This window comes from Pinus tabuliformis, chromosome 9 (genome assembly GCF_031772625.1).
Source record: "Pinus tabuliformis cultivar Carrire ecotype Pingquan chromosome 9, CPIR1, whole genome shotgun sequence".
Taxonomy (NCBI): domain Eukaryota; kingdom Viridiplantae; phylum Streptophyta; class Pinopsida; order Pinales; family Pinaceae; genus Pinus; species Pinus tabuliformis.
In genome coordinates, this window is record NC_142307.1 from 601,136,000 (window position 1) to 601,157,133 (window position 21,134).

At 37.1% G+C, this 21,134-nt stretch overlaps 2 pseudogenes; both read left to right on the forward strand.

Annotated features, from left to right (window-relative positions):
- Nucleotides 1-14,307: 14,307 nt before the first annotated feature.
- LOC149150001 (dolichyl-diphosphooligosaccharide--protein glycosyltransferase subunit STT3A pseudogene) lies at nucleotides 14,308-15,018 on the forward strand (annotated as a pseudogene).
- A 3,817-nt stretch (nucleotides 15,019-18,835) lies between these two features.
- On the forward strand, nucleotides 18,836-20,585 carry LOC149150002 (dolichyl-diphosphooligosaccharide--protein glycosyltransferase subunit STT3A pseudogene; annotated as a pseudogene).
- Nucleotides 20,586-21,134: the final 549 nt, after the last annotated feature.

Here is a 21,134-nt window from a genome sequence, read left to right on the forward strand (position 1 = left end):
GAGTAGCCGCATGCATAGGTTGCAGGAGTGGAGACATCCACTCAAGCAGAGTCTTCCAGAGATGGATGGAAGAGCACAAGAGAAGTTGACAAATTGTTGGAGGATGCGAGAGAATGTGGGAGCACCATCTTCTCAGCACAGACAGAGGAGGTCACCTGAGAGGTACACTGGATACATGGCCCTTGCTAGGGAATGTGCTGAGACCGAGCCATCTTCCTTTAAGGAAGCAATGCAACAGACGATTTGTGTTGATGATATGGTGGAGGAGTATGAATCCATAGTTCATAATATTATTTGGGACACGGTTCCGAGACCGGAGAACAAGTCAGTTGTGAGTTACCGTTGGCTTTACAAGGTAAAGCAAGCTGCTGATGGTAGTGTGGAGAAGCATAAGGAAAGCTTTGTTGCCTGTGGCTTTTCACAGGTCAAGGGGATTGACTATGATGAGACTTTTTATCCTATTGCAAGGTACTCATCTATCAGATCTATGTTGGCACTATTAGCACAGATGGGTTGGAAGATCCATCAAATGGATATGAAGATTGCATTCCTCAATAGCTAGATTGAGGAAGAAGTGTACATAGAGTAGCTGGAAGGTTTTTAGACCTTCGACCGTGAGTCACATGTGTGATGACTCAAGAGAGCATTGTACAGGCTAAAGAAAGCACCCCGTGCTTGGTACACCAGGATAGACAACTAATTCACCAGGTTAGGCTTCATAAACAGTGAAGCAGATGCGAACCTGTACCACATCGTGGTGAAAGGTAAGTTGTTGATCATCGTACTTTATGTTGATGATCACATATTGACTGGTGATGATCAATTGATCATCTCTTGCAAGGAGGACCTTGCAAGAGAATTCAAGATGAAAGACATGGGTCTCATTCAATACTTCCTTGGCATGGAAGTGTGGCAGAAGGATGGGGATTTGTTTGTGTCTCAAGTAAAGTATGCCAACAAGATACTCAGGAGATTCCACATGGATAAGTGCAAGCCCATGCAGACTCCTCTAGCAGGTAACTGGAGGAAGGAGGTTGCTACTTCAGGAGAAGTGGTAGAGGCTACTGTGTACAGGCAACTTGTGGGTTCACTGATGTACTTAATGAACACACGACTAGATTTGTGTTATGCAGTGAACCAATTGAATCAAGTGATGGTTTAGCCTACCAAGATGTTTTGGAAGGTGACAAAGCATGCATTGAGATAACTAAGAGGCACATCTCAGTATGGATTATGGTACAAATGGACAGAGGGAGCGAAGCTAAAGGGCTTCACTAATATAGATTGGGCAGGAAGTCCATCAAATCAGAAGAGCACATCAGGAGGGATTTTCAACCTTGGGTAAACAACAGTTTCTTGGTACAATAGGAAACAGAGGTCGGTTTCACTCAACTTGGCAGAGGAAGAATACATGGCTGCAAGTCAGGTAGTTTGTGAGAGCATCTAGATGCAAAAAATCCTAGTTGGTTTGTTTGATTAGAGGATGGATCCAACTGTGATCTATTGTGATAATCAGAGTTGTATCAAACTCTCTGAGAATCCAGTATCTCATGATAGGTCCAAGCACATCGACATTCAGTATCATCATCTCAGAGACTATGTAGCGAGGAGGATCATGTTGTTGCAGTATATTTCGACAGAGGAGTAAGATGCTGACATTTTGACAAAGGCATTGTCAAAGTGTAAACTCAAGTTCCATAGAGACAGGATTGGGGTGGTAGATAATCCCTTTCTTGTTGAGAGGGAGTGTTGAAATATGGCAACAAGAATATTCCAATTTAATTTGTTCTTGAATTAAATTGTGAATTAAAATTGAATTTAGTCTTAATAGCTACTTGGAAATAATTAATTAATCTATTTTAAATTAACTAGTTGGAGAAATTCAAGTTAGAAGTCTTTCTGAAGTCATGCAAGAGTTATCCATTAAATTAAAGAGATAAGATTGAGTTATATCTGAGTTGTAATTCATTAACTCAATTTACTGAGTTAAGTATAGTTAAATTAGTTCCAAACTATTTGAGGAACTAATAGTGAGTTAACAGTCAGTTGATGCATAATGCACTCAACTAGTGCTACTCCAGTTAATTGAAGATTCCCTCATCAGAAACTCATGCATGTCTATTTTGAGAAAGAACCAGTTGAGATTAATGTTCAAGGACTATGTATTATCAGTTGCATGTGTTTTCTCATGGAGAAAATTCATTCATGCAGTGAAGGATTCATCCTTGATGATTGCACAGTTTTGAAGGCTGGTTTTCCACTTGGTAAGAGGCTGATCATCCACGAGGAACAACGCAAGGAAATAGGAGCTTGGAGGTCAGAGAGGAAGACCAGAGAGAAGCCAAGATTGCCTATGAGCATCTGTGAGGATTGTAATGAGGGCCGGCTAGTTATGAGAGCTAAGGCTTTATATAATTCCTATGTATTTCCTCCATGTATGATAATACAATAGTGTCGGGTTTTTATCTGAGGATTTCCCCAAAAGTATTTTCATGTGTATTGTGCCATTGATTCTTCTTCTTCTAGTTATATTGTTCAGCTCGATATTTAAGCTTCTGCAAATTGATAGTAGAAGTAGGTTATAGTATTCTACTTTGATTTATATTGCATTATCGGGTTAATCTATCATAGATTTTCTACATGGTATCAGAGCTATGAATAATATACTGAGAAGAGAATTCAAAGTTTGAAGTTCAGGGTTGCAGGTGAAAATTGAATTCATATCATACTTCAAGGTTGGCCAATGGCATTCTATGGCTTCAGACTTGAGTATGCCCTGTAAGGTAGCTCAAATTACATAGCATGGAAAGATAGAATGGAGCTTGTATTAGAAGACAATGGCTTGAAGGAATTCATTGATCAAGAAACTCCAAACACAATTTCAACTAATTCAAAAGAGTTGGCTGAGTGGAAGAAGTGTGTGGCAAAGGTGAGACAGATCATCCTTGAGGGAGTTTGAGACCATATAGTCTCCAGTATCCATGGGAAGGATAATCCATTTTCAATGTGGAAGACATTGAAGGACCTCTACCAGAACAGTAGCGACCAAAGGAAACTGGCACTCAAGGATAAGCTTCAAAGAATCAAGATGGAGAAGGGCGATACTATTTCCACATATCTGAACATGCTCACCACCTGTAGAGATGAGTTTGGCAATGTGGGAATAACTACTGCCAATGATGATATGGTGAGCCTCGCTCTCCTTGGTCTTACAAAGAGTTGGAATAGCTACTAGGACTCTGTCAATGGAAGGGAGAAACTGTCGGATTGGGAATGACTGTGGTTGAATCTTATGCAGGAAGAGATCAGCAGGAGCACACGAGATGGTTCTTCATCCAAGAATGATGATGAAGAAAATATGTACTTAGCAAGTAAGGCAAGGAAAGGCAAGGGGGAAGGCTTCCCATTTTAAATCGAATTCTTCTCATGGAGGGAAGAAGGGTGACATGTCTAAAGTAAGATGCTTTAATTGTCACAAGATGGGACATTATGCAACTAATTGTGCATCGAAGAAGTCCAAGAAGGGATCCTCAGAAGGATTAGAAGGTGAGGCATTAGCCTCTCAGTTTGAAATGGACTTTACCCTCATCGCATGCATAGTGTCATCGACGATGGGTTGTGACTGGTATCTTGACAGTGGAGCCTCATTCCACATGACCGGTGTTGGGGAAAAGTGATTTCCTGTCATTTAATTTGTCAACCCGGGGGTTTCGTAAACTTGTGAAGCACGTGTGCACTATATGTGCTAAAAATTGTCTTTCAGTTTAGATCAATCTAACTACAAAATAATGAAAACCAATTCATCTAATCTATGAAATCAAATAATGAAAATGAAATTCAACTAACCTATGAAATAAAAAACAACTAATGTATGCTTAGTTACTCCAACATTCAATTATGAAGTGTTACATTCTTGAGATGATGTGTAAGCAACTATTTATACTTTAACTTCTAATGTCCTAGAAAAGAAAGTAAAGTGTGCAAAAAATAACTCAGTAATTGTATGTATCAAATATTCAACCATTCAATCCTGAAATATGATTAAATCAATTTCTTAGAATGATCATTAGGAATATCAGTTAATGCAATTAAATGAGGATCTTAAAAGCAAATATAAAAGCATGAAAAAGTAAAGCTCAATGATTGCATAGGTTTAACATTGAATCACCCAATTTGAAGTCACCTTCTTAGCCTGATCCTTTTTTCAATTATACAATGAATGGATAGTTTGATCTAAGAAAGTAAATAACATAACATGAAAGGAAACTAAATAACTATGAGTTGCTTCAAAATTAATCCAATTAGAAAATACATAAATCTTCCATATTGAAATGTTTTTAGAAAAGAAAATATTACACAGTCATTCTAAAACTAATGCTGAGAAAGTAAATGAACTTTAATCTATAAAAGAAATTAAATCTCACAATCATTAGATGGCCATTCCAATGGTGTATGAGGATGGCAAGTGAAGAAGCTCCATATGCAAGCAAAACTAAATCTTCAAATCTCGAAGTATAAGCTCCGAACTCTCTATTAAAAACATGACCATTTCTCCAACTTTACACATGTATATCAAAGGAGAAGACTCTCCTATTTATTCAAAAATATAAGAAGCTACCCTATTTAATGAGGATCCACTAAAATCTCATATAGTTACAAACAAATGGCTCATAATGAGACACATATCCCCTAAGTGTCTCATAGAGTTCTTATCCAAATAAGAAATGATGAGACACCTCATACAGTTACAATCCAAATAGTACACATATCCTTCTTTTACCTTTATCCAAATCTCCTTTGAAGGGAATTCGAATTTGAGCATTGGAGCCACATAAGGGTGCCTTAGAAGCTTCCAAATGACCTACACATGTCATGAAACTCAAGACACATATATAGATACATGAAACCATGTTAATTTCCTAGTCTTTAATCATAAATTCACTTTAAATACATAAAAAAAACTTTGGTAAATAAGGATCCTAACCCATATATTTATGAAAATGGTGGCTAATGAAAGGTTATATGGTTATGGAGTTGCGACATGTGAGTGAAATGGTGGCAATAAAGGTGAAATTGGATGTAATTTTGAAGACATTTTGGAGGCCCAACATACCCCCCAACTAGAGTAATTGCATGTCCTCATGCAAATATTGCATTAATTCCTTTGATTTGCTCGCAACGTCTTTTCTTTTGAATGAACTTGGCTTATATCATATGTCCTTAAAATTTCCATTTGACAATTTTATTTATTTTTGCAAAGTATTCCTTGTCATACATTGAATTGAAACATGTTTGGTTGGTTCTTGTGTTTCAACCAAATTCTAATTGGTATTGGTTCTTGTGTTTCAATACCTTGTTTCTTTTTGTTCCAGCAAGATTCATTGAACATAATTAAGAATGCATCTTTAAAATCAGCCATATAGTGTGCTCATAATTTAGGCATTATTTGCAAATCATATAAATTTTTGAACCATAATGCAATCATAATTGATTAGTACAAGTATGTTAGGATGAATGAAAATGTGTGATGGTGTATGATATATGAATATGAAATGATGTCCCTTCCCCCCAACTAAATATATTACAATGTGAAAGAGGAAGTGAATAATTTCCCAAAGTTACAATTTTAGTATTTTAAGGAATTTCATGACTAAAAATTAGAAAACCACATACCTTCACTTACCTTCAATGTGCATGTGTTATGGAAATTAAAGAGTGTGGCTACTTCTGGATCATGGAATGAAATGTAGAATTCATGTGCTTCTTGGTTGCATAAATGGTGGATGAGGTTGTGAAGTGGATTCTTTATTTCTGCTACTAAATCTGTTGTATCTGCTTCAAAATGCTGAAATGATATAGTCTTCAATCACTATAAAACTGATGGTACAACTCTAGTCATCCGAATAAATGTGTCGGTGTCGAGCATGCAGAGAGGTCATTGGATTACCGACCATTGATGAATGTCATTAACCAATGCGAGGCAAACTCGTCATTAATGTCAATGAGTGCCAAGGTACCTAAGTACATCTTGTGAAGGGTGAATAAATGAGTTGATTTCGAGCTACTTGCAAGATCCAACGATCAAGGGACCTTGATGTATTCCCATGATTGTTGACGAGAGAACCTGTCATTAAGGCATACAAGCCTCAAGGTACTAATGAGGACTCTAGCCCTAAACCTAGATAATGTGTCGATGTCGATAGGCCAAGGCTTGTTAGAAGGAAGTCCTTAAGGTATCCTCCATCATCTAACATGAGCATGAAACAATGATTTTGAAGGACTATGAATGGAAAATTTTGCAGCGGATCAAGGTTTATTTAACGGAAAGGAAAATGAGAAGTGAACGGAAAGTAAAAGGACAAATCAACATGTAAGCAAGTTGAATATCTTTATGAAAATGGGTTATGAGTTAGTGAAAGAAAGCCAGGAAAATATAGTTTCTATGAATAAAAATGAGCAGTGAAGGAAAATGAGATGAGAATTTTATTGACTAACTAAGTGAAATACAATGCGACTGCAAAGGAAATGAGATGAAGGTTTTATTGACTGAAGGAGTATGGATGCAATGGAAACATTGTCATCTAAAAGGCTTGCAAATGCTAGATCTTATATGCATTAGCATGTGCTCATGCATTGATGTTTCATCTCTGTTGCTACTCTGATCATTTTCTTGTGAAATAAATGTGGTCTTTGAGAGACACTATTTGCTTATAGTCATATGTTCTTCCTTCTGGAACCTGCAAAAAACTAGTACTTCTTCTCCAATGGATTGTAAAGTTATCAAAATAGAGAGGTGATCAATTTCTCTGTTAGTGACATTTAAATAAAAAAATAAGAATTGGTACTATTAAACAAGTTCATGAAAGAAAACCAAAAGAGTTTATACCTGTGTCGAAAGTAGTGCCTCAAGTTACCTGTTGTTTCTTTTTAGCAATTTCTTCATTCTTTACTATTTCAAAATATGATAATAGCTTCCTCATTTTGTAGATCTCGTCGAGATCTTTCCAAAGATGCTTGAATCATCGAATTACGATGTTTTATGAGAAGGTTAGATTGTTTTGAAATTTTTATGAAACATTGAAAATTGTCATGTAAAATGTGGCATGGAAACATGATGCTATAGTGAAAGATGATGTAAGTAGATGAAATGGTATGTTGATCATGAATTTATGGTTAGAATGCATTGTTTGACAAATAAATCATTGAGTTAAATGCATAGTTGCAGAATTGTTGATTAGTTGCAGAATCGTTGTATAACTGCAAAATCGTCGATTAGCTGCAGAATCATTGTTCAGCTGCAGAATGTGCATAGTTTCTATAGCTAAAATCCTGAACAAACAACCCAAGTTAGTAAATAACAAAAAATGAATTCAAAGAGCAAGAAACAATGGTGTGGTTTAGTGGAGCCAAATCCAGTGATAATTGCAATGCCTCTTTCAGAAAAATAGCAATTTTTTTTTTTTGCAAAGCGAAAAAAATAAGAAGTATGAAACAAACCTTCAGTTTAATAATCGATGAGAAATTTTCCCATCTGTTCCAATATTGGAAGTTTTGAGCATTAAAACTGACTATAATTCACTCAATTTAAACATTTATCTTTGTCAATACTTGTTTGAAATCATTTACTGAAGTTTTGTATGCTTCAGTGCCCTTCTCTTTGTGCAAAACATCCAAGTTTTGATTTTCAATCAGTTGCTCTATAGTGCCCAGTGCAGTCATCACCTAAGTCTCTTTGCAGATAGATTCAAATTCATCAAGTATATTCCCATGTATGGAAGTTATTGTCTACAAATAAAGTTGGTAAAGAGTTTCTTGATCGGCATATTTGAACGAAGAGAAAATCATTATGAAGTCCTCCTTGGGACAAGGAAGCAAGAGTGAATGTAAAGCCAACGAAAATGATTTTCTAAGGCTGAAGGTAGAAGTGGAAATGCGTGCATGTTTTGAACACCCATGCCATGTTCAAATAGTTCACTGTGTATTAATTAGAAATCGTTTTTCCTCACGTAGTCAATGAAACAGTGTCCCGAAGAATCTCATATTTCTCTCAAATAGTTGCAAAATTAAGGAAACCATTTTTGGGTTATTTAATTTGACCTATTATGAAACAAACCCATGTCTCAGTTTTGTGAAATTCATTTTCATTTGGCTGTAAATCATGTTTAGAAATTGACTTTTTTAAGTTTGTTAGGCATTTCCTCTGCTCAGGTAACTGCTATGGTTGAATTTTTTCTTTGTAGGGTTGTTGTTGGTTTCCGTCAAGAATAGTCCCTCCAAGACCTCTATCTAAAATAATGAACTGCCTTTTCTATAGTGTTGATCAGTATCCTGGACCTGTCCTCACCTCCCTGATGTACTATTTTCTTTTCTCCCTTTGTGTGGGCAGCGCTTTTATGGACCTTCTCCTCGAAAGATGCCTTGGCTTTGTCAACTTTCTCCTTGGTACTTGATGCCATGTTGCTCATCTTCTCCTTGGCTGCAGTGGTGGCACTCTTTACAAGTTGCATCTTGAAATGGATCGAAGGATATACATAGTACAACTAATGTCAATGTCTTACAAACACTGTGATATACTAATTAGATATACACACGCTATTGTGATATTCCAAATTGAAAATGAAGCGATGAACTCTGTAGGAATGAGTAAGTAAAATCTGTCAATCCTTTTTGGAAAAAAGCATTGATATCTTTTTTTATTTAAAAATCTACATTTTCCTTATTCATTCAAAAACATGAAGAATTTTTTTTTTTAATTGAAATCTAACTTGATTTTTTTTTATATTTAAAATCAAAAGATGAATTTTTTTTATTACTGAAAATATTTTTGTAAGGTTAGTGAAAATGAAAGAAAATAAGTAAAAATATAAAGATTTTAAATTCTAGAAACTTAAAAAAACATGCAATCAAGACCTTAAAAAAAATGTAATCAAGCTTGATTTTATTTCCTAGTTTATCCTACTTCAAATATTTTTTATTTATTTATTTTTTATTTTTTAAGTATATGAATGTTTCCAATGGAGCCATTTATAGATTAAACTTTCTAAAATGTTCATATCCAAATTTGCAAAATGTACCTAATTGTGCATGAGGACATGAGAAATCGTTTTAACGTTTAGATTTGCTGCAAGGATCTCTTGAAGAATTGATGAATATTGTGGCGTAACCGCTTCTTGATACCATTCCTCAATGTAGTCTTTGGGCTACATTCTATATCCTTTGTCCATAAATGGTTAGTAAAAGAAAAAACAAATAAAATACACTCTAAACTGGAAGTTAGTTCCTATGCACACTTCCCCGGCAACGGCACCAAAATGTTGGGGCAAAGTGATTGCCTGTCATTTAATTTGTCAATGCGGGGGTTTCGTAAACTTGTGAAGCATGTGTGCACTGTATGTGCTAGAAATTGTCTTTCAATTTAGATCAATCTAACTACAAAATAATGAAAACCAATTCATCTAATATATGAAATCAAATAATGAAAATGAAATTCCACTAACCCGTGAAATAAAAAACAACTGATGTATGCTTAGTTACTCCAGCATTCAATTATGGAGTGTTACCTTCTTGAGATGATGTGTAAGCAACTATTTATACTTTAACTTCTGTTGTCCTAGAAAAGCAAGTAAAGTGTGCAGAAAATAACTCATTAATTACATGTATCAAATATTCAACTATTCGATCTTGAAATATGATTAAATCAATTTCTTAGAATGATATTTAGGAAGATAAGTTAATGCAATTAAATGAGGATCTTAAAAGAAAATATAAAAGAATGAAAAAGTAAATCTCAATGATTGCATAGGTTGAACATTCAATCACCCAATTTGAAGTCACCTTCCTGGCCTGATCCTTTATTCAATTATACAATGAATTGATAGTTTGATCTAAGAAAGTAAATGAAAAAACATGAAAGGAAACTAAATAACTATGAGCCCTTGCTTCAAACTTAATCCAATTAGAAAATACATAAATCTTCCATATTGAAATGTTTTTAGAAAAGAAAAGATTACACAATCATTCTAAAACTAATACTAATGAAGCAAATGAACTTTAATCTATAAAAGAAATTAAATCTCACAATCATTAGATGGCCATTCCAATGGTGTATGAGGATGGCAAGTGAAGAAGCTCCATATGCAAGAAAAACTAAATCTTCAAATCTCCAAGTATAAGCTCCAAATTCTCTATTAAAAACATGACGATTTCTCCAACTTTACACATGCCTTTCAAAGTAGAAGGCTCTCCTATTTATACAAAAAGATAAGAAGCTACCCTATTTAATGAGGATCCACTAAAATCTCATATATTTACAACCAAATGGCTCATAATGAGACACATATCGCCTAAGTGTCTCATATAGTTCTAATCCAAATAAGAAATGATGAGACACTTCATAGAGTTACAATCCAAATAGGGCGCATATCCTTCTTTGACCTTTATCCAAATCTCCTTTGAAGGGAATTCGAATTTGAGCATTGGAGGCCACATAAGGGTGCCTTGGAAGCTTCCAAATGGCCTACACATGTCATGAAACTCAAGCCACATATATAGATACATGAAACCATGTTAATTTCCTAGCTTTTAATCATAAATTCACTTTAAACACATAAAATAAATAACTTTGGTAAATAAGGATCCTAACCCATATATTTATGAAAATGGTGGCTAATGAAAGGTTATATGGTTATGGAGTTGTGACATGTGAGTGAAATGGTGGCAATAAAGGTGAAAGTGGATGTCATTTTGAAGACATTTTGGAGGCCCAACATACCCCCCAACTAGAGTAATTGCATGTCCTCATGCAAATATTGCATTAATTCCTTTGATTTGCTCGCAACATCTTTGCTTTTGGATGAGCTTGGTTCATGTCATATGTCCTTAAACTTTGCATTTGACAATTTTATTTATTTTTGCAAAGTATTCCTTGTCATACATTGAATTGCAACATATTTGGTTGGTTCTTGTGTTTCAACCAAATTATAATTAGTATTGGTTCTTGTGCTTAAATACTTTGTTTCTTTTTGTTGCAGCAAGATTCATTGAACATATTTAAGAATGCATAATTAAAATCAGCCATATAGTGTGCTCATAATTTAGGCATTATTTGCAAATCATATAACTTTTTGAAACATAATGCAATCACAATTGATTCGGACAAGTATGTTAGGATGAATGAAAGTGTGTGATGGTGTATGATATATGAATATGAAATGATGTCCCTTCCCCCCAACTAAAGATATGACAATGTGAAAGAGGAAGTGAGGAATTTCCCAAAGTTACAATTTTAGTATTTTAAGGCATTTCATAACTAAAATTTAGAAAACCACATACCTTCACTTACCTTCAATGTGCATGAGTTATGGAAATTGTAGAGTCTGTCTACTTCTAGATCATGCAATGAAATGTAGAATTCATCTGCTTCTTGGTTGCATAAATGATCGATGAGGTTTTGAAGTGGATTTTTTTATTTTTGTTGCTATATCTATTGTATCTGCTGCAAAATGCTGAAATGATATAGTCTTCAATCACTATAAAACCGATGGTACAACTCTAGTCATTCGAATAAATGTGTTGATGTCAAGCATGAAGAGAGGTCATTGGATTACTGACCATTGATGAATGTCATTAACCAGTACGAGGCAAACTCGTCATTAATGTCAACGAGTGCCAAGGTACCTAAGTACATCTTGCGAAGGGTGAATATATGAGCTGATGTTGAGCCACTTGCCAGATCCAACGATCAAGGGACATTGATGTATTCCCATGATTTTTGGTGAGAGATCCTGTCATTAAGGCATACAAGCCTCAAGGTACTAATGCGGACTGTAGCCCTGAACCTAGATAATGTGTCGATGTCGATAGGCTAAGGCTTGTTAGAATAAAGGCCTTAAGGAATCCTCCATCATCTAACGCGAGCATAAAGCAATGATTTTGAAGGACTATGAATGGAAAAGTTTGTAGTGGATCAAGGTTTATTTAACGAAAAGGAAAATGACAAGTGAATGGAAAGTAAAAGGACAAATCAGCATGTAAGCGAGCTGAATGTATTTATGAAAATGGGTTACAAGTTAGTGAAAGCTACAAATGGACAAACAGAGTGAAGCTACAGTGCTTCACTGATGAAGATTGTGCAAGGATTCCATCATATCAGAAGAGCACATCAGGAGGAATTTTCAACCTTGGGTCAGCGACAATTTCTTGGTACAACAGGAAATAGAGGTCGGTTGCACTCAGCTCGGCAGAGGAAAAATACATGGCTTCAAGTTAGGCAGCATGTAAGGCCATCTTGATGTGGAAAATCCTAGTTGCTTTGTTTGATTAGAGGATGAATCCAACTGTGATCTATTGTGATAATCAGAGTTGTATCAAACGCTCTGAGAATCCAGTATTTCATGATAAGTCCAAGCACATCGACATTCGGTATCATCATCCCAAATATTTTTTAGCGAGGAGGATCATGTTGCTACAATATATTTTGACAGAGGAGCAAGATGCTGACATTTTGACAAAGGGATCGTCAAAGTGTAAATTCGAGTTCCATAGAGATAGGATCGGGGTGGCAGATAATCCCTTTCTTATTGAGAGGGAGTGTTGAAATATGGCAACAAGAATATTCCAATTTAATTTGTCCTTGAATTAAATTGTGAATTAAAATCGAATTTAGACTTAACAGCTACTTGGAATTAATTAATTAATTTATTTTAAATTAATTAGTTGGAGAAATTCAGGTTAGAAGTCTTTCTGAAGTCATGCAAGAGTTATCCCTTAAATTAAGGAGATAATATTGAGTTATATTTGAGTTGTAATCAGTTAGCTCAGTTTACTGAGTTAAGTCCAGTTAAATTAGTTCCAAACTAATTGAGGAACTAATAGTGAGTTAACAATCAGTTGATGCATTATTGCACTCAACTAGTGCTACTCCAGTTAACTGAAGATCCCCTTATCGAAAACTCATGCATCTATATTCTGAGAAAGACCCAATTGAGATTATGTTCAAGGACATTGTACTATCAGTTGTGTTATCACTGAAAATTCTAATGCCAAAATTTCAAAACCGCTCACAAAGCTCTTTAGGTTATTTCGTAGCTCATGTAATAATTTTTAAGTGTTTTCGCAGCGCATAAAGCCTTTTGTAGTTTCGCAGCGCAACATGTTTTAGGCTGCGCTACAAAATTGGGGATTTGTTCGAATCCATAGCAGCTGTCATGCAAAATAGCTCTGGGGTAGATGCACTTTACAAGAGGCATTCTCTCAAGCTCCTGCGTGTATGCTTGTCATCAGTTCTGAATCTGAAGGTGACAGCTTTAGTAATTGCAAGGTACTACCTCAGGTTAAAGGCACCCTTGTTGTTTGTCCCATGGTAGCTGTTATTCAATGGAGGAACGAGATTTCTCGGTTCACTGCTGAAGGAAGCACTAAAGTTGGTTCATCATGGCGCAAATAGATATCTTTTACCCAGAGACTTGTGTAAGGAGCTCGCAAAACTGCACATAAATGCACCGGCACATAAATTTTCATACACACAGGAAACTATTGAAAGGGCTTTTGGTCGTAGAACTGATGAAGTTTTTGAGAACTTTGAAGAGAAGCTCGTTTCTTCTGGCAGTATTGCCCAATTGCATAAGGCTACTCTGAAATTTCAGTATCCTGGTCAGGAGGCGATTAGCCAAGTTGGAAATTTACAGGAAATTTATAAATACCTTGGCAGTGGCTTTTTTTGTCACATGGAGATGGAGAAGGTTTTAATAGTGCAGATGAACAAAGTTCCTGTTTCGGCTCTTATGGTGATGCTGAAGGAGAACGGCAGTTTGAAATTGAAATTCGACGATCATCCTCATTTTAGTGGCCATTCTCGCGTTTTCCATCCGGCTTTTTTCGGTTATCAAGTATAAGAGCGTCATTCATGGGTTCGATCCTTAGTTCAATTACAGAGTTACAAAGTATCTCACAAAGAGTGGAGTCTACGACTTTTGGAACTGGTTCGATGACCGAACCTGGTACCCACTGGAACGTGTCATTGGAGGAACAGTGTATCCTGGTCTCACTTTGACAGCAGGGACAATGTGGTGGGTATTTAATTCTCTCAACATACCGCTTTCAGTAGAAACCGTTTGTGTCTTCATTGCTCCCATCTTCTCAGCAAATGCAGCTTGGGCAACATATCTTTTGATAAAGGAAGTTAAAGGTGTTGGTGTAGGCCTCACTGCAGCAGCCATTCTAGCAATGGTGCCTTCATACATCTCACGATCCGTGGCTGGCAGTTATGATAATGAGGCTGTAGCTATATTTGCTCTGATCTTTTGTGTCGGCTAAGATGTTCAAAGTGGCAATAACTCTTGTAATTTCTGTTGGAATGTTTGTGTCTATTGCATTGGTAGCAATATTGGTTGCATTAGTGGCAGCAAGTCCCACAAAGGGATGGAGTGGACGAAGTCTAAGTCTTCTTGATCCGACCTATGCGAGCAAGTATATTCCTATTATTGCGAGTGTCGGTGAACATCAACCGCCTACTTGGCCTTCATATTTTATGGATATAAATGTACTAGCATTTCTAGTCCCTGCAGGCATCATTGCATGTTCTTGCCATTGTCCGATGCAAGCTCCTTTTTGGTTCTCTACATTGTGACATCTGTGTACTTTTCTGGTGTAATGGTTCGGCTTATGCTAGTGCTGGCTCCAGCAGCTTGTATTTTATCTGGCATTGCTCTTCCTGAAGCTTTTACAGTACTAACACGATCAGTCAAATTTCAGCTCTCTCTCTCATTTGAAAAGGATGCTTCAACAGTCAAATCAGAAACAGTTCCAAATGAATTGAAGGACGAGTCCCAACCAACACTCCTTGAGAAAGATAAAGAACCTTTAAGAGAGAGACCCTCTAAAAAGAACAGGAAAAAAGAAAAAGAGATGAGCCTACTCTGGAGGGTATCAAACAGTTTTATGTCAATGTTGAACGAGAAGATGGGAAACATGATACAATGTGTGACCTGTATGAAACTTTGGCAATCACACAGAATGTGATTTTCATCAATACTAGGCGGAAGGTAGATTTGTTCACAGATCAAATGTGAGCTCGAGTTCATAACCTAGCATGTTGGTTTGATGTTTTATTCAATGGAAGTGCTGTACAACGATGGCTGACTACTGCACCTGAAGCCCCAATTGATCACTTCATGATCCTTCCAACTACAGATTCTTCTGGAGTCAATACATGCACAGTTCTACAGTTATTGATTGCTCACAAAAGACTAATATTCTGCCCAAACGATTCTGATACTGATCTTATTTGCTGTCTTTGTGTGAACTTGATTTCATTACTTTAATCTCAGTATATGTTTTCTCATTTGAGAATATGCGGAATGTGAAGTTCAAAGATCTCAAGGATAAATCCAAGGGTATGGTATCAACAATCAGGACATGTCAGATATGGTGTTTAAGGATTATTGCTTCAAAACTAGAGAACTGAGGCTCTTGTTGAGAAGTCTCAGATAATCCAGCTCCAAGTATTGTGACAGAGATTGGTGCAGTACATGAAGAATATCCATGCACCTGTACTAAGCATACCAGCAGTGAAAGTTACAGTCCTATTGGTGTTCAGGAGTTTTGCAATCAAGTGGCAGAGCAGTAAAATCTCAGGGAAAAGAGAAACTGTTTAAAACAGTTTCGCAGTTTCGTAGCGCGCTACAAAACTGCGAAACTGTTGTAGGTGTTGTTCTAAAAACGCAGGCAAACAGTTTGATGGAATAATCAGAAATTGGCAAAGAGAACACCTAGGTGACATGAAAGAGATCAAAGGAGGCTGCTACAGCCATTCAAAATATGCCAGGTGTACTTTTAACAAAAGGTGAAATATTTTAACCTAAGTTTAAATTTTTGGTCATAAAGCCACTTTATTCTCGGTGATTAGGGTTTTAAGGGAGCTGCATACGAGAAGTTTTGGTTGGCACACCTGTTCATCAGAGAAGCCTCCAGCATATCAGGAACAAGGTGATGCCCTTTATTCTTGGGCTATTAAAGACTTAAAGTTCATGCTGCTGCATATTCGAAGTGATGGGGGACCAGAACCGAAAATTTAGGGATATTCTCAGCCAACACGGAGCAGATCAAAGCCTTCAGTATCCAAAGCCAACGTGGGACATTAATTGCTCATCTCATGCCATCTTAGCCAAACGAAGAGGAAGCCAAGTGTCAAAGCTGCAAGGAGGAATCATGTTACGAGGAGGATAGAATTAGAGTTTTAGTTTAGTTGGGACTCTTTGTAATTACAGCTCAGCACTTAATGTATTTAATTAGTTAGTTAAAAGTTAGTAGGTGTCATTAGTGGCAGTCATCGAGCTCCCCTCATGCTGGAGGAGGTAGCTCTAAGTAGTTAGAAGTATGTGTCTATATATAGCTGAAACCTCTATGTAATGGGGGTTGGATATTTTGAAGACTGTTTTGGCTTGTGTGTAAACAGAGTTTTAGTAATACAAGGACTGTTTTTCTTCTCAGGATTCACAATGGATCTTCTTGTTCAAATGTGTGATGGTATATTTTCTTTAATGTTCTTTTACAGTTTGGTAAATGCATAATCACTCAGAACTCATGGATCATGCTCTGACTTCCTGTATGCCTTTGCAAACTGTGGTTTCATGTAAGTTATGTTTGAACATTTAGATGTAAAGTGCCCTGATTTCCATGAAAAGATAGTGTTTTTGTTTGCTGGGATATGAGAGACTCCATAAGCCCAATGGGAATAAATTCAATGTTGTCCAGCCAGCATATTTTTCATGTGTCTTATAAGAGTTAGCCATCTTTTCTTGTCATTAGCCAATATTCATAATCTGTGAGAGAGCCCTCTCAGACTAAGGAGGCTAAGCCTTAGTCCAAAGCCTGGTTTGAAATAGTTACACAGAATCTTGCTGATTGGCAGCCTTCAGTGCTTGATTTTGTGATAACATTTTGGTGCGTCTGCCGGGAGTCTGAAGATTATTCATTCCCGAAATCAATGGTTGAACTTCTGAAGGTAGCAGGAGCTCAGACATCTTTTGAGGCTGCAAAACTACCTTGGCGACTCCACACATCAAATAACAAATTAGAAGGTGACTCCACTGCTAGAAGGTCAGTAGCTTGATGAAGTTTCAAGATGGATCCTACTGCAAGAATGAATGCCAGGTATGCTCCTATGGATCGGTCTCATATCCCTGGTTTTCCAAATCCTATGCCAAAGGTTGATTGGTTAGAGGATCTTCCAATATTCAAAGATGAAAAGAAGGATGATGCTGCTCTCCATTTGGTTAAATTCCATATGCATGTACGCAGTCTTAAGGTTCATTTCCTTGAGGATTGTCTCATGAAGATGTTTATGACCACTCTAGAAGGAAAAGCATGGTCTTGGTATAAAAGTCTAGAAAATGGTTCAATATATTCTCTTGCTGATTTCCATGATGTGTTCTGTGAAATGTATAAAGAATGTTACCCTTCCTTGTTGCTGCTCAAAGATTGCTGTAGGCATTCTTTAAATCTTATTCAGTATTTGGAGGATTGTTATGGTGATGATGAATTTATGGATGAAGAAATTTTAGAGGCCCTCCATAACAATGCATTCCAGCACCAAGGAGAAAGTATAACATCCCATGAAACGCAGCATGAAGAGCAGCAGGGGTTTACTTATGAAAACTATGTTCAATCCTCTGATATTGATGTAGAGATGCAGCAGACTTGTCAGTCTTCGGATCATTATCAAAATGAACATGATTGCAAACAGCAAGAAGAAATGTTGGAAGAAATTTTTTATGACCCTCATGCAGAGGAAAAGATTGTTCATTTTTGTAATTTCTTGCAGTAGCTTACACCAAAGAATGATGATAATAATGAGGAAAATTCCATTGTTTGTTGGAATGATTCAGAAAAGCAGTTGGATAGCTTGTCAAATAGCAAATTGGATAGCACCTCAAAGGGGTCTTGTGTGGTTGAAAATCAGTGGCCTGAAAATGAAGAATGTTATGATGATCATTCTTTTCAAAAGGTTTTTATGATAGAACACAAGGAGAGGGTGTTGCTTCCTTTCTCTTTTACGATTGAGGAAGAGTACACTGCTGTTGAAGATCAGTTTGCACAGCCCGAAAGTTACAAGAAAAATCTAGCTGATCATGTATTCTGGGATCCTATAGCTGACTACATGGAAGAGTTTTACTCTCCAGTGTTTCAGTTTTCCTATAAAGATCAGAGACAATTTCAGTGGCAGCGGTCATCACGATATCATATTGGCTCTGAACTCCGATGCAGTCAAAGAAATCAAACATCAGATAAGACAAATGATTGGCTACATTGGAAATTTCACATTGATTGAGCTGAAAGAAGTTTGAATTGTTAGGGTAGGTAGGTAGGAAAAGGCAAATAAGCTCAAGGTTGACTGAGCATGTTTTTTTTAGTAGATGTAGATTTCTTTCTCCTACAGTGATCATCAAGCTTAAGCCCGAGGTGAAGGCCCCAGAAGCTTGAAGGGGATGATTGTCGAGCAAATTTCAGTTTGTCATAAATGGATAAAGCACTGGACCTGCGAGTTCTTAGTGTACTACAGGAGCACACTATCCCAAGTGGAGCCACTGTTATCACTGAAAATTCTAATGCCAAAATTTCAAAACCGGTCACAAAGCTCTTTAGGTTATTTCGTAGCTCATGTAATAATTTTTAAGTGTTTTCGCAGCGCATAAAGCCTTTTGTAGTTTCGCAGCGCAACATGTTTTAGGCTGCGCTACAAAATTGGGGATTTGTTCGAATCCATAGCAGCTGTCATGAAAAATAGCTTTGGGGTGGATGCACTTTACAAGAGGCATTCTCTCAAGCTCCTGCGTGTATGCTTGTCATCAGTTCTGAATCTGAAGGTGACAGCTTTAGTAATTGCAAGGTACTACCTCAGGTTAAAGACACCCTTGTTGTTTGTCCCATGGTAGCTGTTATTCAATGGAGGAACGAGATTGCTCGGTTCACTGCTGAAGGAAGCACTAAAGTTGGTTCATCATGGCGCAAATAGATATCTTTTACCCAGAGACTTGTGTAAGGAGCTCGCAAAACTGCACATAAATGCACCGGCACATAAATTTTCATACACACAGGAAACTATTGAAAGGGCTTTTGGTCGTAGAACTGATGAAGTTTTTGAGAACTTTGAAGAGAAGCTTGTTGCTTCTGGCAGTATTGCCCAATTGCATAAGGCTACTCTGAAATTTCAGTATCCTGGTCAGGAGGCGGTTAGCCAAGTTGGAAATTTACAGGAAATTTATAAATACCTTGGCAGTGGCTGTTATTGCACATGGAGATGGAGAAGGTTTTAATAGTGCAGATGAACAAAGTTCCTGTTTCGGCTCTTATGGTGATGCTGAAGGAGAACGGCAGTTTGAAATTGAAATTCGACGATCATCCTCATTTTAGTGGCCATTCTCGCGTTTTCCATCCGGCTTTTTTCGGTTATCAAGTATGAGAGCGTCATTCATGGGTTCGATTCTTACTTCAATTACAGAGTTACAAAGTATCTCACAAAGAGTGTAGTCTACGACTTTTGGAACTGGTTCGATGACCGAACCTGGTACCCACTGGAACGTGTCATTGGAGGAACAGTGTATCCTGGTCTCACTTTGACAGCAGGGACAATGTGGTGGGTATTTAATTCTCTCAACATACCGCTTTCAGTAGAAACCGTTTGTGTCTTCACTGCTCCCATCTTCTCAGCAAATGCAGCTTGGGCAACATATCTTTTGACAAAGGAAGTTAAAGGTGTTGGTGCAGGCCTCACTGCAACAGCCATTCTAGCAATGGTGCCTTCATACATCTCACGATCCGTGGCTGGCAGTTATGATAATGAGGCTGTAGCTATATTTGCTTTGATCTTTTGTGTCGGCTAAGATGTTCAAAGTGGCAATAACTCTTGTAATTTCTGTTGGAATGTTTGTGTCTATTGCATTGGTAGCAATATTGGTTGCATTAGTGGCAGCAAGTCCCACAAAGGGATGGAGTGGACGAAGTCTAAGTCTTCTTGATCCGACCTATGCAAGCAAGTATATTCCTATTATTGCGAGTGTCGGTGAACATCAACCGCCTACTTGGCCTTCATATTTTATGGATATAAATGTACTAGCATTTCTAGTCCCTGCAGGCATCATTGCATGTTCTTGCCATTGTCCGATGCAAGCTCCTTTTTGGTTCTCTACATTGTGACATCTGTGTACTTTTCTGGTGTAATGGTTCGGCTTATGCTAGTGCTGGCTCCAGCAGCTTGTATTTTATCTGGCATTGCTCTTCCTGAAGCTTTTACAGTACTAACACGATCAGTCAAATTTCAGCTCTCTCTCTCATTTGAAAAGGATGCTTCAACAGTCAAATCAGAAACAGTTCCAAATGAATTGAAGGGTGAGTCCCAACCAACACTCCTTGAGAAAGATAAAGAACCTTTAAGAGAGAGACCCTCTAAAAAGAACAGGAAAAAAGAAAAAGAGATGAGCCTACTCTGGAGGGTATCAAACAGTTTTATGTCAATGTTGAACGAGAAGATGGGAAACATGATACAATGTGTGACCTGTATGAAACTTTGGCAATCACACAGAATGTGATTTTCATCAATACTAGGCGGAAGGTAGATTTGTTCACAGATCAAATGCAAGCTCGAGTTCATAACCTAGCATGTTGGTTTGATGTTTTATTCAATGGAAGTTCTGTACAACGATGGCTGACTACTGCACCTGAAGCCCCAATTGATCACTTCATGATCCTTCCAACTACAGATTCTTCTGGAGTCAATACATGCACAGTTCTACAGTTATTGATTGCTCACAAAAGACTAATATTCTGCCCAAATGATTCTGATACTGATCTTATTTGCTGTCTTTGTGTGAACTTGATTTCATTACTTTAATCTCAGTATATGTTTTCTCATTTGAGAATATGCGGAATGTGAAGTTCAAAGATCTCAAGGATAAATCCAAGGGTATGGTATCAACAATCAGGACATGTCAGATATGGTGTTTAAGGATTATTGCTTCAAAACTAGAGAACTGAGGCTCTTGTTGAGAAGTCTCAGATAATCCAGCTCCAAGTATTGTGACAGAGATTGGTGCAGTACATGAAGAATATCCATGCACCTGTACTAAGCATACCAGCAG